The sequence below is a fragment of the Somniosus microcephalus genome, chromosome 10 (genome assembly GCF_052327205.1).
Source record: "Somniosus microcephalus isolate GS21.2 chromosome 10, FLI_Smic_1.0, whole genome shotgun sequence".
In the NCBI taxonomy this organism is placed as follows: Eukaryota; Metazoa; Chordata; class Chondrichthyes; order Squaliformes; family Somniosidae; genus Somniosus; species Somniosus microcephalus.
In genome coordinates this window covers 75,647,420-75,667,769 of record NC_140996.1, presented here as the reverse complement: position 1 = coordinate 75,667,769, position 20,350 = coordinate 75,647,420, and positions in this window count along the sequence as shown.

Here is a 20,350-nt window from a genome sequence, read left to right as displayed (position 1 = left end):
GCAAAATGATGTTTCTTCAGCTAGCACTGCCGGTCACACTAAGCTATGGCAGAAGCTGTAGTTATTTTCCAAGCCCTGCTCCCGTTCAAAGGCAAGCTACCAAAAGAGAACACTAATAGCAATGAGAGCATACCATGAATATTTTAGTCAGACTGACCCTGGGGAGGGGGAGGAATCTAAGCCCTAGAGTTCCAGCAACACTTTGGTACTTTGTCCATTCTCTTCAGACATTCTTCAATGAGAAAACTGACGAATACTTTGGAATCTGTGGGGTAAATTTCTGTCTTCATCGCATGGGCAGTAACCTGAAGGAAAGGATCGCCTGCTTGTCTGTTTTCATTCCATTGAAGTCCAAGTTCTACAGCAGGCGGATGATCCACTTGCCAGATTACGCTGTATGCACTGAAGACAAATATTTCCCCCAGTATCTCTCCATTAGCCTTCATGAGCCTGACAAAGGTGGATATGTTTGCATCATATTAAGATGCTACAATCCATTGTGTCACCCATTTATGTCATCCATACGCATTTCCACAAAGTTTCCACAACTTGTGTAATTATTGGTTACACTAATACCATAACGTTACATCAAGTACAGATTTTACACCTCAGCACAACTTTGCGAAACATTGCTTGTGACACCATTAGAATTCAGCTCTCATTAGAGTCCCTTTTGTTATTTTTTTCCCAACATAATTCAATGTTTTAAGTAAAATAATAAATTGCCTATCGTTGTTTTTTCATTCACCAGGATGTGGGTGTTACTGGCAAGGCTGGCATTTATTGCCATCCCCAGTTGCTCTTGAGAAGGTGCTGGTGAACCTTCTTGAACTGCTGCAGTCCATGTGGTGAAGGTGCTCCCACAGTGCTGTTAGGTAGGGAGCTCCAGGGTTTTGACACAGTGACAATGAAGGAACAAGGACTATGTCTAAATCAGGATAGTGTGTGATTGGAGGGAAACTTGGAGTTGATAATATTGCTTTTGGAATTTCTGCCCTTACCCTTCTAGTTGTTGGAGGTCGTGGGTTTCTTGTCAATTTTCTGCCCTCACCTCCTGAAGGCATTGACTCAATGATGAGCTATGGTATTTAATATTCTTTAATTTAAAGGAAGTAAATTAAGGGTAGGACATGGCTGGGCAGCTCGGCACCATGGAGTGCTCCTCCTGTGTTATGTGGGAAGTCAGGGACACTTTTGGTGTCCAGGGCGAACACATGTGCAGGAAGTGTCTCCAGCTGCAGCTACTCGAAATCCGCATTTCGGAGCTGGAGCTGCGGCTGGAGTCACTGTGGAGCATCCCCAAAGCTGAGATCTTCGTGGATAGCACGTTTAATGAGGTGGTCACACCGCAGTTAAAGAGTGCACAGCAGACAGGAAATGGGTGACCGCCAGACAGAGTAAAAGAACTAGGAAGGTAGTGCAGGAGTCCCCTGGGTCCATCTCCCTCTCCGACAGATTTTCCGTTTTGGATACTGCTGGAGGAGATGGTTTCTCAGTGGCACTACGAGTGGCTCAGCTGCACAGGAGGGGAGGAAAAAGAGTGGGAGTGCAATAGTGATAGGGGATTCTATCGTAAGGGGAACAGGTAGACGTTTCTGTGGCCGCAGCCATGACTCCAGGATGGTATGTTGCCTTCCTGGTACCAGGGTCAAGGATGTCACTGAACGGCTGCAGGGCATTCTGAAGGGGGGGGGGGCAAACAGTCAGAGGTCGTGGTTCACATTGGTACCAACGACATGGGTAAAAAGAGGGATGATGTCCTGCAACAAGAATTTAGGGAGCTAGGTAGCAGATTAAAAAGCAGGGCGCAAAGGTTGTAATCTCTGGATTACTCCCGGTGCCAACTGCTAATGAGTATAGGAATAGGAGGATAGAGCAGCTGAATGCGTGGCTAAAGGGTTGGTACAGGAGGGAGGGCTTTAGTTTCCTGGAAACATAGAAACACAGAAACATAGAAGATAGGAGCAGGTGTAGGCCATTCAGCCCCTCGAGCCTACTCCGCCATTCAATGCGATCATGGCTAATCATCCAAATCATCCAAAGGTTGGGAACTCAATATCCCAGGGTATTCAATATTCAGGAAAGAGAGGCAAAAGGAAAAGGAGGTGGGGTAGCATTGCTGGTTAAAGAGGGGATTAACACAATTGAAAGGAAGGATATTAGCTCTGATGATGTGGAATCTGTATGGGTAGAACTGAAAAATAAAAAGGGGGAGAAAACGTTAGTGGGAGTGGTATATAGACCTCCAATCAGTAATGCGGAGGTTGGGGATGACATTAAATGGGAAATTAGAGAAGCGTGCAATAAGGGCACAGCAGTTATCATGGGTTACTTTAATCTACGTATAGATTGGGCTAACCAAATTAGTAACAATACTATGGAGGAGGAATTCCTGGAGTGTATACGGGATGGTTTCCTGGACCAATATGTCGAGGAACCAACTAGAGGTCAGGCCATCTTAGACTGGGTATTATGTAATGAGAAAGGATTAATTAGCAAACATGTTGTGTGAGGCCCCTTGGGTCAGAGCGATCATAATATGATAGAATTCTTCATTAAGATGGAGAGTGAAATAGTTGACTCAGAGACTAGGGTCCTGAATTTAAATAAAGGAGACTACAATGGTATGAGGTGCGAGTTGGGTAGGATTGATTGGGAATGACACTCAAAGGGTTGATGGTGGATGGGCAATGGCAAACATTCAAAGACCGCATGGATGAACTACAGAAATTTTTCATCCCAAATTGGCATAAAAGTAAAACAAAAAAGGCGACTCAACCGTGGCTTACAAGGAAAATTAGGGATAGCATAAGATCCAAGGGGAGGACATATAAATTGGCCAGAAAAAGCAGTAAACCTGAGGATTGGGAGCAGTTTAGGATTCAACAAAGGAGGACAAAGGGATTAATTAAGAGGGGGAAAATAGAGTATGAGAGTAAGCTTGCTGGGAACATAAAAACTGACTGTAAAAGCTTTTATAGATATGTGAAGAGAAAAAGATTGGTGAAGTCAAGCGTAGGTCCCTTGCAGTCAGAATCAGGGGAATTTATAATTGGGAACAAAGAAATGGCTGACCAATTAAATACATACTTTGGTTCTGTCTTCACAAAGGAGGACACAAATAACCTCCCAGAGATGTCGGGGGACATAGGGTCTAATGACAGGGAGGAACTGAATGAAATCAGTATTTGTAGGGAAATGGTGTTAGGGAAATTGATGGGATTGAGGGCCGATAAATCCCCAGGGTTAATCTACATCCTAGGGTACTTAAGGAAGTGGCCCTAGAAATAGAAGATGCATTGCGGGTCATCTTCCAAAATTCGATAGACTCTGGAACAGTACCCATTGATTGGCGGGTACCTAATGTTACCCCACTGTCCAAAAAGGGTGGGAGAGAGAAAAAGGGGAATTACAGGCCGGTAAGCCTGACATTGGTAGTGGGGAAAATGCTAGAGTCCATTATAAAGGATGCAATAGCAGAGCACTTGGAAAAAAGTGACCGGATCAGATAAAGTCAACATAGATTTACAAAAGTTAAATTGTGCTTGACAAATCTACTGGAATTTTTTGAGGATGTAACTGGTAAAATAGATAAGGGAGAACCACTGGATGTGGTGTTTTTGGATTTTCAAAAGGCTTTCGATAAGGTCCCGCATAAGAGATTAGCGTGTAAAATTAAGGCACATGGGATTGGGGGCAAGGTATTGACTTGGATAGAGAACTGGTTGGCAGACAGAAAGCAAAGAGTTGGAATAAACGGCTCTTTTTCCGAGTGGCAGGCAGTGACTAGTGGGGTACCGCAGGGATCGGTCCTTGGACCCCAGCTATTCACAATATATATTAATGATCTGGATGAGGGAACCAGATGTAATATCTCCAAGTTTGCAGGCGACACAAAGCTAGGTGGGCATGTGTGCTGTGAGGAGGATACCGAGAAACTCCAGTATGATTTGGACAGGTTGGGTGATTGGGCAGAAGCATGGCAGATGCAATATAACGTGGATAAATGCGAGGTTATCCACTTTGGTGTTAAAAACAGGAAGGCAGATTATTATCTGAATGGCAATAGATTGGGAGAAGGGGAAGTGCAACGAGACCTGGGCGTCCTTTTGCACCAGTCGCAGGTGCAGCAGGCAGTTAAGAAGGCAAATGGTATGTTGGCCTCTGTAGCAAGAGGGTTTGAGTACAGGAGCAAGGATGTCTTGCTGCAGTTGTACAGGGCCTTGGTGAGACCACATCTGGAGTATTATGTGCAGTTTTGGTCGCCTTATCTGAGGAAGGATGTTCTTGCCATGGAAGGAGTGCAGCGAAGATTCACCAGGCTGATACCTGGGATGTTAGGAATGAAGTATGAGGAGAGATTGGTTCGATTGGGCTTGTACTCGCTGGAGTTTAGAAGAATGAGAGGGGATCTCATCATAACTTATAAAATTCTAACAGGACTAGACAGACTAGATGCTGGAAGGATGTTCCCGATTGTCGGGGAGTCCAGAACCAGGGGTCACAGTCTAAGGATAAGGGGTAAGCCATTTAGGACAGAGATGAGGAGGAATTTCTTCACCCAGAGAGTGGTGAACCTGTGGAATTCTCTAACAAAGAAGGCAGTAGAGGCCAATTCATTAAATATATTCAAGAAGGAGTTGGATATATTTCTTAAGGCTAGGGGGATCAAGGGATATGGAGAGAAGGCAGGAACAGGGTACTGAATTTGGATGATCAGCCATGATCTCATTGAATGGCGGAGCAGACTCGAGGGGCCGAATGGCCTACTCCTGCTCCTATCTTCTATGTTTCTATGTTTAAGGGATACAAAGTGGAGCAATAGTAGGGGGTGATGCACAGCCAAATGTAGAGGAAAAAACAAGTCAGCCTGGAAGGCAGAGCAAACATTTAACAGCACAAGGGAGTATGGCAAGGCTGAATGGCATTTATTTTAATGCAAGGAGTCTTGTGAGTAAGGCAGATGAATTGAAGGTGTTGATGAACACATGGGAGTATGATAGTGTTGCTATCACAGAGACATGGTTGAGGGAGGGGCAGGACTGGCAGCTCAATATTCCGGGGTATAGAATCTTCAGGTGTGACAGAGGGGGGTGTAAAAGAGGAGGGGTTGTCAAAATATTAATCAAGGAGTCAATTACTGCTGTAAGTCGGGATGATATCTTAGCAGGTTCCTCTAATGAGGCCATATGGGTAGAACTTAAAAACAAAATGGGGGCAAGCACTTTGCTGGGAGTGTACTGTAGGCCCCCAAACAGTCAGGAGGAGATAGAGGAAGAGATATGTGGCAAAAACCAGAGAAGTGTAGAAATAATAGGGTAATAATAGTAGGGGATTTCAACTTCCCCAATATTAACTGGGATAGTCAGAGTGTGAAAGGCTTAGAGGGTGCGGAATTCTTAAAGTGCATCCAGGAGAGCTTTTTGAGCCAGCATGTAGAAGGTCCTACAAGAGAGGGGGTTATACTGGACCTAATTCTAGGGAATGTAGCTGGGCAAGTGGTAGAAGTGTCAATAGGAGAGCATTTTGGTGACAGTGACCATAATTCGGTGAGATTTAAGGTAATCATGGAAAAGGACAAAGATGGACCGGAAATAAAGGTTCTAAATTTGGGGAAGGCCAATTTTAATATGATAAGGCAGGATCTGGCCAAAGTGGACTGGGATCAGATACTTGTCGGAAAATCCACATCAGAGCAGTGGGAGTCTTTCAGAAAGGAAATAGAGAGAGTACAACGCCAACATCTTCCCGTAAAGGTCAAGGGTGGGACCAACAAGCCCAGGGAGCCTTGGATGTCAAGGGATATACAAGAATGGATTAGGAAAAAAAGGGAGGCGTTTGGCAGATACAAAGGACTAAAAACATTGGAAGCCCTAGAGGAGTATAGAAAGTGCAGGGGAGTACTTCAAAAAAAGAAATTAGGAGAGCAAAGAGGGGGCATGAAAAAACACTGGTGGGCAAAATAAAGGAAAATCTCAAGGTGTTTTACAAGTATATTGGCCCAGAAATTCGGGTCCCAATGTGTGAGTACGCACGGGGTACTCACCCTTAGGCCCAACGAAAGTGCCGGTTTCGTGCATGCACTGCACATGCGCGGGAAACTGGCACTTCCATTCCCCTGAAAGAAGGGGTTGACAGGTGGAACACATGCACCGGAGAGGCAGCGCATGCGCATCGAACTTACGTTTTTTTGCAGGTTTCTCCGGGAGGGTAAGTCTCCAGCAATTACACTTTTAAAAAGCAGGCGCAAGGCCTGCTTTTAACAAGGTGAGTGGTGAATTAATTAAAATTAAAACATTTTTTCCACAGGTTTATTATTTTTAAATACTTTAAAGAAAGGTAAGTTTATTTTTAGCCCCGTTAGAAAATGTAATTAATTTTTTCAAAAATTTAAATTATTGTTTAAAATAGTTATTTCATGTAATTTATGGTTATTTTAAAAATGTGATGTTTTTAAAAAAATGTATTTGAAGTTTTAGTGATGTTTTGGGGCTTATAGTACTTATAGGTTTGATAGCTCTTCCTGTCAAACTTATGAATGAAGCATTCCCTGCTACCATTGGCTCTCCATGGCCCACGTGACCCCAGGGGACGTATCGAACTAACTGCGCCCCTGGGATATGCAAGCACTGCACGCCGGCAGTTGGAGGAGGCCCAGGATCGGAATCCCACGCGGGCCCACAGCTCAATGGCCGGCATGCTAGGTAAGTGCAGGTCGGGGGCTTGTACCCTCGGGAAGCCCCCAACCCGAATTTCTGGGCCATTAAGGGCAAGAGGTTAATCAGGGAAAGAGTAGGGCCCATTAGGGACCAAAGTGGCAATCTTTGTGTAGAGCTGGAAGATGTAGGTGAGGTTTTAAATTAATATTTTGCATCTGTGTTCACTATGGAGAAGGACGATGTAGGCATAGAAATCAGGCAGGGGGATTGTGATATACTTGAACAAATTAGTATTGAGAGGGAGGAGGTACTAGCAGTTTTAGCGGGCTTAAAAGTTGATAAATCCCTAGGCCCAGATGAGATGTACCCCAGACTGCTGTGTGAGACAAGGGAGGAGAATGCAGAGGCTCTGACACAAATTTTCAGAACCTCTCTGGCCACAGGGGATTTGCCGGAGGACTGGAGGACAGCTAACGTAGTATCATTATTCAAGAAGGGTAGTAGGGATAAACCAGGGAATTACAGACCAGTGAGCCTAACATCAGTGTTAGGAAAATTATTGGAAAAAATTCTGAGGGACAGAATTAGTCTCCACTTGGAGAGGCAAGGATTAATCAAGGATAGTCAGCATGGCTTTGTCAAGGGGAGACCATGTCTAACCAATTTGATTGATTTTTTCGAGGGGGTGACTAGGTGTGTGGATGAGGGTAGTGCAGTTGATGTAGTCTACATGGACTTCAGTAAGGCTTTTGACAACGCCCCACATGGGAGACTGGTCAAGAAGGTAAGAGCCCATGGGATCCAGGGCAATTTGACACATTGGATCCAAAATTGGCTTAGTGGCAGGAGGCAGAGTGTGATGGTCGAAGGTTGTTTTTGTGACTGGAAGCCTGTGTTCATTGGTGTACCACAGGGATCGGTGCTGGGTCCTTTGCTGTTTGTAGTGTACATTAATGATTTAGATATGAATGTAGGAGGTATGATCAGTAAGTTCGCAGATGACATGAGAATTGGTGCAGTGGTAAATAGCGCGGAGGGAAGCCTCAGGCTACAGGACGATATAGATGGGTTGGTTAGATGGTCAGAACAGTGGCAAATGGAATTTAACCCTGAAAAGTGTGAGGTGATGCATTTTGGGAGGACTAACAAGGCAAAGGAATACACAATGAATGTTAGGGCCCTAGGAAGGACAAAGGATCAGAGGGACCTTGGTGGGCATGTACATAGATCCCTGAAGGCAACAGGGCAGGTAGGTAAGGTAGTTAAAAAGGCATATGGGATACTTGCCTGCATTAGCCGAGGCATAGAATATAAGAGCAGGGAGGTTATGATGGAGCTGTACAAAACGCTAGTTAGGCCATAGCTGGAATATTGTGTGCAGTTCTGGTCGCCACACTATAGGAAGGATGTGATTGCATTGGAGAGAGTGCAGAGGAGATTCACCAGGATGTTACCTGGGCTGGAGCGCTTCAGCTATGAAGAGAGACTGGACAGGCTGGGCTTTTTTTCCTCGGAGCAGAGAAGGCTGAGGGGGGACCTGATTGAGGTGTACAAAATTATGAGGGGCATAGATAGGGTAGATAGAAAGGAACTTTTCCCCTTAGTAGAGGGGTCAATAACCAGGGGGCATAATTTCAAGGTAAGGGGCAGGAGGTTTAGAGCGGATTTGAGGAAAAACTTTTTCACCCAGAGGGTGGTTGGAATCTGGAACTCACTGCCTGAAAGGGTGGTAGAGGCAGGAACCCTCACAACATTCAAGAAGCATTTAGATGAGCACTTGAAACGCCATAGCATGCAAGGCTAGGGACCAAGTGCTGGAAAATGGGATTAGAATAGACAGGGCTTGATGGCCGGTGCAGACATGATGAGTCGAAGGGCCTCTTTCTGTGCTGTATAACTCTATGACTCTATTGGCCAGGCTGTAGCTCCCATGAACACTTCACGTTCTGTTACAAGGGCAAGGCAGCAATGCCTTGGGCGGTGCAGGTGTTGCCAGAAAAACAATCAGTCGCACTTGCGAGGACGCCCGTTTTCCAGTGCAGTCTCTGATCCAGCAGGTTTATTTTGGGCTGGTTGTATTTTTTATACAGGAAAAATACTTGTGTTGTGTTACAGCGGGTCCGTGGAATTTTTATAACATGAGAGGGGGTGCCTCAGAAGCAAAACTATCTTGAATGCATTCCATGAGCTCGTCCTCCACACTATCACTGTAAATTTATATGAAGATTAAAGTCCCCCATGATTACTGTATTACCCTTGTTACATGCACCTCTAATTTCCTCATTTATACTTTGCCCGACACTACAATTAATGGTAGGGGGCCTATAAACAACTCCCACCAGTGTTTTCTGCCCCTTCTCGTTTCTTAGCTCCATCCAAACTGATTCTACATCTTGATTTTCCAAGTTGGGATACCTTGGCCCTGATTTTCGGGCAGCTGTCGGGCGGCTTTTCATGCGGCCGTGGTCCGAAAATCGCGGAAAAAGTGGGTCGGGACCCCCCCCGCCTGATTCCCCGCCCCGTCCGACTTTTGGACCGCCGTTTCCACGTGCCCCGCTTCAGCCCGCCTGCCACTGGCGGGACTGCTCGTCGGAGCACTAATCACCAATGATCACCTTGTTAAGGACGATTTTCCCGTGCCGTTGCGACTTTGGGGCTTTCCCCACCTGAAACCCACCTGCGGGGAACCCCGCCGATGAGAGCTGGTGTGAAAACAGCTGGCTTGCTTGCTTGCAGCAGCAGGTCGCTGAGGGCTGAAGAGATTTAAAGAGGCAGCATTTGCAGGCTGCAGGACCTTGTTGATCAAGGCTTGGGGGAACTATTTGAAGCCTTAGGAGCAGCTGCAGAAAGTTGGAGCCTCACACACTTCTTCAGTGTGAGCTCCTGAGAACCCCCTCTCACCACCCTAACTCAGGACCTCCTCAACCGAGGCATCTGCCAGAAGCATGGGAGGCCTTTGGCACCTTCCCTTCCTGGCATTAGAGGATCTCCAACAGCAGAGGTGGCATCAGCAGAACCAGGAACAGCAGGATGAGCACCAGGAGCACCAGGCTGCTGCTCACTCACCTGAAGCTACACAGGCCAGAAGGGGCCAGTGCTTGGAAGTGGCTTGAGAGCACCTTGCTGCGCTTTAGGGGGCCAGTGGGACCCGTTTCTACACTGGCAGTCCTACTCAGAAGGACTTCCATGAAGATCTGGTTTCTCTGTTCAACAGATGGCCAACGCTCCTCAAGAGATGTCATTCTCTTATGAGCACTCCCCATGTTTTCCGTATGCTGGCGAGTTATCTCCTCCATGGAGGTTGCCAACCTTTCCATGGTGCTGCGTTCATGCACCAATGATTCCACAAAGGCTCTGCTCATGGTCGATATGGACTCCTCCATTCGCTCCACACTCACAGCAACCCTGGAGACAAAACCTGCCAGAGACTCCTGCATCTGTGCATGGAGATCCATCACCTCTTCTCTTGCGGATGGACCCAGAGGTAGAGGGTCGACATGCAGCGCAGCTGAGCTGAGCTGGCATAGCCCTGCGCCCTCCGACGAGGACTCTCCACTGCTGTTCCTGTCTCCAGAATCTGCTGAGGCTCACTTGTCAGCTGTGAACCACCAGGTGACAACAATACTCTATGTCCCGAAGGTCCCCCCTGTTAAGTCTGTGTGTTATAGTGATAATTACTACACAGACTACAAGAGTAAATTCAACAGGTCTTTACTGGTTGGAGGTCGGGACTATATTGAATACAATATTACCACACAGTGCTTATATACCGGTGTGGTCACCACTGGTATTACGTATACAGCAGCCAGAGAAAGTAGTACATCTCTTAAGGTGGAACAGGCTTAAGCTCTCTTAAGGTGGAACAGGCTACATACACCACAATCCTCCCTTTTTAGCTTAACAGTCATATCCCCATTTAACATAACATAATAACATATATACATATATAACTACAGGTATAACAGTTCAAAGGTTCAGTCTCTCAGGAGGCTTTCTGATGCGGCTTGGATAACGCCTCTCAGTAGTCTCTGATTCTTGTTGTTGAGGTGCCTCCTCTATTTGGTTTCCAATGTATTGGGTGTCATCATCATCAAGTACATTCCCTGCTGAGGTAGATGCTTCAGGTTCATTAACGTCTTCCACAGTTGTCTCTGTCACAGCCATGGGTTCGACCCTTGCTCTCGACTCTACCAGTTGATCCGCATGACGCCTTATCACATTATGACCAATATCTACTGTGTACATCAGAGGTCCTTGTCTGGCCCGAATTGTTCCGGACTGCCATTTTTCGTTTCCATAGCCCCTTGCCAACACTGGTTGTCCTACGTCGAAAGTTCGAGTGGTCTTGTTAATATGCCGAAACTGTTTGTTTTCCACTTCCCTTCGCACATTTGGTTTTAACAAGTCCAACTTGGACCGCAACCTCCTGTTATAAAACATCATGGCAGGACTTTGGTTAGTCACTGCATGATCGGCGTTTCGATATGACATCAGGAACTTGTCGACCTTGTGTTGCAGCAGAATCTGATCATCGTTCATGGCCTTAATTGCCTTTTTGAATGTCTGGGCAAATCTTTCAGCCAACCCGTTTGTCGCCGGATGATATGGGGCAGAGGTATAATGTTTTACTCCATTCTTCTTTAAGAATTGTCGGAATTCTTCCGATACAAACTGTGGTCCGTTGTCCGAACAGATCTGTTCTGGCAATCCGTTCCTTGCGAATATTGTTCTTAACACCGCAATTGTCTTTTCTGAAGTAGTGGTATTCATCTTGATGACTTCTGGCCATTTGGAATGTGCGTCCACCGCGATTAGGAACATGGAGTCCATGAATGGACCAGCAAAGTCAATGTGTACGCGTTGCCATGGGGCTGAAGGCCCTTCCCATGGGTGTAGCGGTGCTATCGGAGGTGCATTTTGCACTTTTTGGCACCCAGCGCAGCTTTTTGTTAACTCCTCAATCTGTTGGTCAATACCCGGCCACCATACATAAGCCCTAGCAAGACTTTTCATTTTAACTCCCCCCAGATGACCTTCATGCAGTTCGTTTAAAACTCTTTCCCTTAACTTGGGAGGAATAATCACTCTTGTCCCGTACATCAAGGTACCATGGCAGACGGACAGCTGGTCTCGCCTTGCCGAAAATGCTGGTAACAGAGGATCACCCCGTGTTGGCCATCCTTTCACTGTCACCTCGTAGACTCTGGACAGTGTCGGTTCGTTCCTGGTTTCTCTTTCAATACTTGCATTGGTGACTGGTAAACACTCGATGATGGTCGAATGAAATAACTCAACAGGGTCAACCTTCGTCGTGTCTTCTTCTTCAGGTAGTGGCAGGCGCGACAGCCCATCAGCATTGCCATGCTGTTTCGTACCTTTGAATTCTATTTGATATTGATGTGCCCCTAGGAAAAGAGACCATCTCTGGAGACGCTGCGCTGTCATCACCGAAACACCCTTCTTAGGGTTAAAAATGGATACCAACGGTTGATGGTCTGTCAGAAGTGTGAATTTTTGGCCCTGCAGGTAATGATTAAACTTCTTCACTCCCCATACAAGGCTAAGAGCCTCCCTATCGATCTGCGCATAGTTGCGCTCAGCGGAGGTCAATGATCTGGATGCAAACGCGACTGGCCTTTCCGTGCCATTTGGCAACTTGTGTGAGAGTACTGCCCCAATACCATGTGGAGAAGCATCACAAGCCAACCGAATAGGCAGTGTCGGGTTGAAGTGAGCCAACACTTCCTCTGAGGTGATCAATTCTTTGCTTTTGCGAAATGCCTTCTTAAAGTTTTCGCCCCATTCCCATGGTACCCCTTTCTGTAAAAGAGCGTTTAACGGGTGCCGTACCGTGGATAGATTTGGCAGAAATTTATGGTAATAGTTAATTAATCCTAGAAACGACCTCAACTGAGAGACATTCTCCGGAGCGGGAGCCTTTACAACTGCCTCAATCTTGTCAGGAGACTTATGAAGCCCCTCCCGGTCAATGACATGGCCACAGTACGAGATCCGCTTCTGGAAGAACTCACATTTCTGCCGATTTACTCTAAGTCCATACTCTTTCAGTCTGTTGAGCACCAGTTCCAAGTTTGCGAGATGTTGTTCATCACCATCACCTGTGATCAGAATATCATCCAGGTAACATTGTGTGCCTGGAATTCCCTGTAATACCTGCTCCATGGCCCTCTGCCAAATTGCTGGAGCCGGTGCCACTCCAAAAACCAGCCTATTGTACCGGTACAAACCTCGATGCGTGTTGATCGTGAGGTATTGGCGTGACTCTTCCTCAACCTCCATCTGCAAGTACGCCTGCGCCAGGTCTATCTTGGTGAAGTGTTTCCCGCCAGACAATGAAGCGAAAATATCCTCAATCCGTGGAAGCGGATACTGCACCGTGTGAAGCACCGGATTAACGGTGATTTTGAAATCTCCACAGATGCGAACCTTCCCTGGATCTCCTGGCTTGTTGCACGCAGGACGTTTCATAACGGGAACAATGGGCGTAGCCCACTCACTCCAATCTACCTTAGACAGTACACCTGAACGTTCTAGTGCTTCCAGTTCCGCTTCAACAGTAGGTCGTATTGCATAGGGTACCGGTCTGGCTTTAAAAAATTTTGGTTGTGCATGTTCATCAATCTTGATGTTTGCCGTACTTCCTCTCAGTGTTCCCAGTCCCTGCTGGAACACCTCTTTAGCATCATCCAATATTCTGGACAATCGTTTAGGTTTGACATCTGTTTCCCCGGAATCTACCGTTAGTGCCTTCAAGGAGTGCCAGTCCATATTCATTTTCCTAATCCACTCCCGTCCTAGTAGTGGTGGACCTCCTTCAGGTAGCACATATAAGTCCATTACTTGGCTTTCTTCGCCCTTGTGGACCACTTCTACCTCTATTTTTCCGATGGGGTACACTCTTTGCCCCGTGTATGTTTTCAATATAATCTCCGTATCCTGTAGGGGAATATGTTGGAATAACCTTCTGTAATCTTTCTTATTCATGACCGTCAATGCCGATCCAGTGTCCAATTCCATTTTTACTTGGACTCCTGCTATCTGAAGAGTGACCCAAATTGTCTGGAGATCTGCATCCTTACCAACGTTGTGTACTCTTAAGCTATCCAGTTCATTACTGCTAGCGTCTGAATCTGACTTCTGTTTGGTCAAACTGTTCTTTGTCACCTTGTGTACCTTTGCGTATTTTCCTTGCGGTGACTTTTTGTTGCTGGTCTTCATTCCTGGCCGGCATACTTTAGCTATGTGGCCAAGCCTGCCACTCATTCTGCATTCTTGGTTTTTAAACCAACACTGGTTCTGATCGTGCGTTGTCTTTCCACAACGATAACATTTGACAGAACTCAAACCCAATTTGTTTGTACCGAGTTCCGGTGACCGTAGCTGCATTACTGACGTGCCTCTCACTGCGGCTTCGTGTGCTGCTGCCATAGTGACCGCCTTCTCAAGCGTCAGCTCATTCTCCTCGAGCAGTCGCTTTTGTGTATCCTGTTTAAATAAACCACACACAAATTTATCTCGTAGTGCCTCTGTCAGTCCCGTTCCAAACTGACAATATTTTGCTAGCTTACGTAATTCCATCAAATATTCAGCATTGCTTTCATTCTGCAGTGGCCTTCTGTCGTAAAATTTAAATCGTTCCGCTAGCATCAGCGGCGTGGGGTTTAGATGATTTTTCAGGACAGTAACAATCTCATCGAAGGTCTTATCCGTCGGTTCAACTGGTGATAACAGGTGTTTCAATTGCCCGTATGTCTTCGCACCCATTAAATTTAATAATGTTAGTGCTTTATCTGCATCAGGAATTTTATTTGCCTTACAATAATTTTGTATGCGTTCTACATACATGGCCCAATCTTCGATGTCACTATCAAAGGTATTAATGTTCCCATGTTTAGGCATCGTTGCAATTTATTGTATTTTTATGCTATCCAAGATGGCGGCTTACCGCTCTTGTCGTCGTCCTCCGCCCGCAAAATGGCGGTTTTCCCGCGCTTGGCGGTCTTCAACCATCCCCCGACGCTGTCTCCGCTTCACCGCGGCTCTCGCGCCTTCAGTTTCCCCAGACGCTGCGCCTTTTAGCCCGAATGCGGCCCTTATCTCCGGTCGCGATCGATGTCCCCGTGCTGCGCCTCTCGCTCGAAAGCGGCCCGGCCCTTATCTCCGGTCGCGATCGATCTCACCGCCCTTATTCCTCCGTCTTCCCAGCCCCGTCTGTACAGCCAACGCGGTTGACTTTCTGTCGCATTGCTGCCCGGCTTACCCACCACCGAGGTAGAAAGAAGAAAGCTGACAGTCGCTGATGGAGGCTTCGAGGTCAGGATGTCTTCTGCACTCCGGTTTCTCGATGCCTGCCGCTCGACGTGTCTTCCAGTAGGGTGATGAGGGTAGAAACCTCTCTTCGACGTCCTGTCTGTGGACGAAGCCGCCATGGAAATAACTGCTGCAGGGTAAGAATCGGACTCGTCGCCACTGTTAAGTCTGTGTGTTATAGTGATAATTACTACACAGACTACAAGAGTAAATTCAACAGGTCTTTACTGGTTGGAGGTCGGGACTATATTGAATACAATATTACCACACAGTGCTTATATACCGGTGTGGTCACCACCAGTATTATGTATACAGCAGCCAGAGAAAGTAGCACATCTCTTAAGGTGGAACAGGTTACATACACCACACCCCCGAGGTGTGAGTGTCTGCGCTGGTGCTGGGTGCGTTTACTTCTGCTGACGCTGCGCCCTCAGAGGTTGGAGCTTCCTCTGAGGAGTCTGGCTGCACAGCCTCTTCCTCCTCCACAGTGAGGACGGGGGCTCTGGATGGTACTGTGGGGGAGTAAAGGAAGGAGTTACAGATGTATTGCCAAGGTTCCTCTGGTGACTCCCAGCGAGTTGGCATCTGCTGACACCTGCATCCATGCAGCATTGGTCTCAGTGGGAGGCCTCTTCCTCCCTGACCTAGGGAAGAGGACCTCCCTGTGGGCCCTAACCCCATCCAATAATGCCTGCAGTGAAGCGTCGTCGAATTTGAAGGCAGCTCGGTGTCTGGCACTGTCCACAGCTGCTGCAGACTCCTCTGCCATCCTGTATGGTTCATTTGGAAGCCTTCAGAGGATGCATTGCTTGCCATGGACCTTGAAAGCACCACGAATGATGACATCATACTGTGGGGATTTCTGACTCGATTTTCGACAATTAGCAAGGCTTCCCACATGCTGGGAATTAATTGGCCAATTGAGGGAAAATTGCGTGGGGCTGGCTGACACTTTTTTATGTGTCAGAAACCCCACATTCGGGGAAATCCGCCCATTTCCCACACAAGCCGAAAATCGGGGCCTTTCTCTCTACTGTCTTTATCCCATCCTTTATTATCAGGGCTACCACCAGCCCCCTCATTCTGCCTATCTCTTCTAAAAGTCCAATATCCTGCAATATTTAGTTACCAACCTTGGTCACTCTGGAACCACGGCCCCGATTTTCTGGCTGCCGTCGGGCGGCTTTTCATGCGGCCGAGGGCCGAAAATCGGCGAAAAAGCGGGTCGGGACCACCCCCCCCCGCCTGATTCCCTGCCCCATCCAACTTTCGGACCGCCGTTTCCCCACACCCCGCTTCAGTCCTAGCCGCCGCTGGCGGGACTGGTCGTCGGCACACTAATTACCAATAATTACCTCGTTGAGGTAGATTTTCCGGGGCCGTTGCGACTTTGGGGCTTTCCCCACATGAAACCCGCCTGCGGGGAACCCCGCTGCTGAGAGCTGGTGTGAAGCTTGCCAGCTTGCTAGCTGTCAGCTGCAGGTCAATGGAGAAGCTGCAATTTAAACGGACAGCACTTGTCTGTTGAAGGACCTTGTTGCTGAAGGCTTGGGGCTACTTCTTCAAGGCTTAGGCACAGCTGTGGAAGGTTGGAGCCTCACACACTTCTCCAATGTGATCCCCTGGGAAGCCCCTCTCGCCACCCTCACTCAGCGCTTCCTCAGCGGAGGCATCTACGAGAAGCATGGGATGCCTTTTTTTCCTTCCCTTCTTGCCATTAGAGGATCTTCAGCAGCAGAGGCGGCAGCAGCAGAACCAGGAACAGCATGATGAGCACCAGGAGCACCAGGCTGCTGCTCACTCACCTGAAGCTGCACAGGCCAGAAGGGGCCAGCGCTTGGAAGTGGCTTGAGAGCACCTTGCTGTGCTTTAGGGGGCCATGGGGACCGGTTTCTGCACTGGCAATTCTACTCTTGTGGGCAGCACGGTGGCATAGTGGTTAGCACTGTTGCCTCACAGCGCCAGGGAGCTGGGTTCGAATCCGGCCTCGGGTGACTGTCTGTGTGGAGTTTGCACATTCTCCCCGTGTTTGCGTGGGTTTCCTCCGGGTGCTCCGGTTTCCTCCCACAGGCCAAAGATGTGCGGGTTAGGATGATTGGCTATGATAAATTGACCCTTAGTGTTAGGGGGATTAAATACGTGGGGTTACGGGGATAGGGTGGGGTATGTGTTGGTGTAGGGGTTACGGGGATCGGGTGGGATGTGTGTCGGTGCAGGCTCGATGGGCCGAAATGGCCTCTATCTGCACTGTGGGGTTTCTATGATTTACTCAGAAGGACTTCCATGAAGATCTGGTTTCTCTGTTCAACTGATGGCCAACGCTCCTCAAGAGATGTCATTCTCTTATGAGCACTCACCATGTTTTCCGTACCCTGGCGAGTTATCTCCTTCATGGAGGTTGCCAACCTTTCCATGGTGATGCGTTCATGCGCCAATGACTCCACAAAGGCTCTGCTCATGGTCGCTATGGGCTCCTCCATTCGCTCCACACTCACAGCGACCCTGGAGACAAAACCTGCCAGAGACTCCTGCATCTGTGCATGGAGATCCATCACCTCTTCTCTTGCAGATGGACCCAGAGGCAGAGGGTCGACATGCAGCGCAGCTGAGCTGAGCTGGCAGAGTCCTGCGCCCTCTGACGAGGACTCTCCACTGCTGTCCCTGTCTCCAGAATCTGCTGAGGCTCACTTGTGAGCTGTGAAACACCAGGTGACAACACTACTCTATGTCCCGAAGGTCTCCCCGAGGTGTGAGTGTCTGCGCTGGTGCTGGGTGCGCTTACTTCTGCTGACGCTGCGCCCTCAGAGGTTGGAGCTTCCTTTGAGGAGTCTGGCTGCACAGCCTCTTCCTCCTCCACAGTGAGGACGGGGGCTCTGCATGGTACTGTAGGGGAGTTAAGGAAGGAGTTAGAGATGTAATGCCAAGGTTCTTCTGGTGACTCCCAGTGAGTTGGCATATGCTGACACCTGCATCCATGCAGCATTGGTCTCTTCCTCCCTGACCTAGGGAAGAGGACCTCCCTGTGGGCCCTAACCCCATCCAATAATGCCTGCAGTGAAGCCTCGTCGAATTTGGAGGCAGCTCGGGGTCTGGCACTGCCCACAGCTGCTGCAGGCTCCTCTGCCATCCTGTATGGTTCGTTTGGAAGCCTTCAGAGGATGCAGTGCTTGCTATGGACCTTGAAAGCACCACGAATGATGACATCATACTGTGGGGGTTTCTGACTCGAATTGGACAATTAGCAAGGCTTCCCACATGCTGGGAATTAATTGGCCACTTGAGGGAAAATTGCGTGGAGCTGGCTGACACTTTTTTATGTGTGTCAGAAACCCCACATTCGGGGAAATCCGACCATTCCCCACACAAGCCGAAAATCAGGGCCCACTTCTCTGTAATGGCTATTTGATCAAACCCATTTATTGCGATCTATTTTGCTTTTAATTCATCTATTTTGTTGCGAGTGCTTTGCTCATTCAGATATAGTGCCTTTAGCTTTAACCTTTTTCTCTATTTCCCTGATGTCACCTAAGTCACTAATGCTGTATTACCTTTGTTAAGCTCTCTGTCCCTTCCTGACCCACTCTACTTATTTTTAACCAAATCGCAACTCTGCTCTACAGCCTTGACATTTCTCTTACTGTTTTTGATTTTACCCTTTCCTGAATCCTCCCACCCTCCCTTCATTAGTTTAAAGCCCTATCTATCACCCAAGTTATTCGATTGTCAGGACTCTGGTCCCAGCCCAGATTAAGTGGAGACCATCCCAACAGAACAGTTCCCTCTTTCCCCAGTACTGGTGCCAGTGCCACATGAAGCAAAACCCCTGCCTCCTACATTTCAGCCACGCATGTTTTTTGCCCCTTGCTGTTTCTTAGCTCCACCCAAACTGATTCTACATCTTGATTTACCGAGCTAAGATTCGGGAGATGGTTCTGTGATAGTAGATTGGTGGTTAGGATCAGATCAGCCATGATCTTATTGAATGGCGGAGCAGGCTCGAGGGGCCGATTGGCCTACTCCTGCTCCTATTTCTTACGTTCTTATGTTCTTATGTTCTTTCTACTGCCTTTATCCCATCTTAATCTGCTTGTCTCTATGCCAATTTGCGTGTGGCTCAGGTAACAATCCAGAGATTATTCCATTTGAGGTTCTGCATTGTGATTTCGACCCCAGCTCCTCAAACTCTCTCAGCAGAACCTCATCCCTGGCACGAGGCAGGCAACACAACCTTCAGAACTCCCGGTCGCGGCAGCAGAGAGTCCAAAGCCAAGGCACAATATCTATCTCTATGGCTCAGTGCACTTAGAATGAGGGTCATTCTCATTACTCTTCTCTGTACTTCCTTTAGAACCACTATGTCCTTCTTGAAATGAGTGCAATAATTCAGCTGAGATCTACCAAAACCTTATATAACCCTATTATTATGGCACTTCTTTTCGAATGAACAGTCTGGGCAACGGAGCCCAGGGTCCTTTTCGCTTTGGCTGCAAGCCTCCTGGCACTGAGCTTAAACCATTAGGGAGCAAGCATTGGCCACACCCAAGTCTCTCTCCCTTCTTGTCACCTTTAACTTATATCCAAGTTATACTCTGTTACCAAATTCTGCCCACCTAAGTGCTTGTTTAACAAATTAAAGAACATTCACCAATTTTGGCACACATTCCCAATCTATGCAAATCTAATTGTAATCTATTTCCTTCTTCAAAGGTCCCTACTCTATTGCACATTTGAGCATCATCCACAAATGTAATAACTGTACTATCTATGCCCTGTGCCAGATCATTAATAACTAGGAGGGAACCCAGCACCAAATCTTGAGGCACCCCATTAGTGATCACACCCCATTAGGAAGCAGCCTTATTTAAAACTAACACTGTGCCTATGCGATTGATCTAGCAATATCACCCTGATAACCTGTGGTAGAAGTTGGTCCCCGTTGCACCCAATTTTTATGTGGAATATGAAGGCAAAATGGACCAAATTTTGGGTGCAATGCCTTGCGCCCGATCTGTGTCTATATTAGGGGCGCAACCCTATTGGTAACGACAGCTTTCCCGGCATCTCTGGCGCCCACCTGAAATATAAGCAGCCTAATGCCAGTTTGAGGACCCTGCCGGAAATTCATATGCACGTGCAGGGGGTTCATTCCAAAAATGTTGCCAAACCCGACGAACAAGCAGTCGTACCTATCGGCCAGGTATAGCGGGTAAGATCCGTCAGAAACAGGTCAGAGATTATGAGAAACGATACTAGTGCTTCTAGAATGATACAGAAGGAGGGCATTTGGCCCATCGTGTCTGTGCCGGCTCTTTGAAAGAGCTATCCAATTAGTCCCACTCCCCTGCTCTTTCCCCACAGCC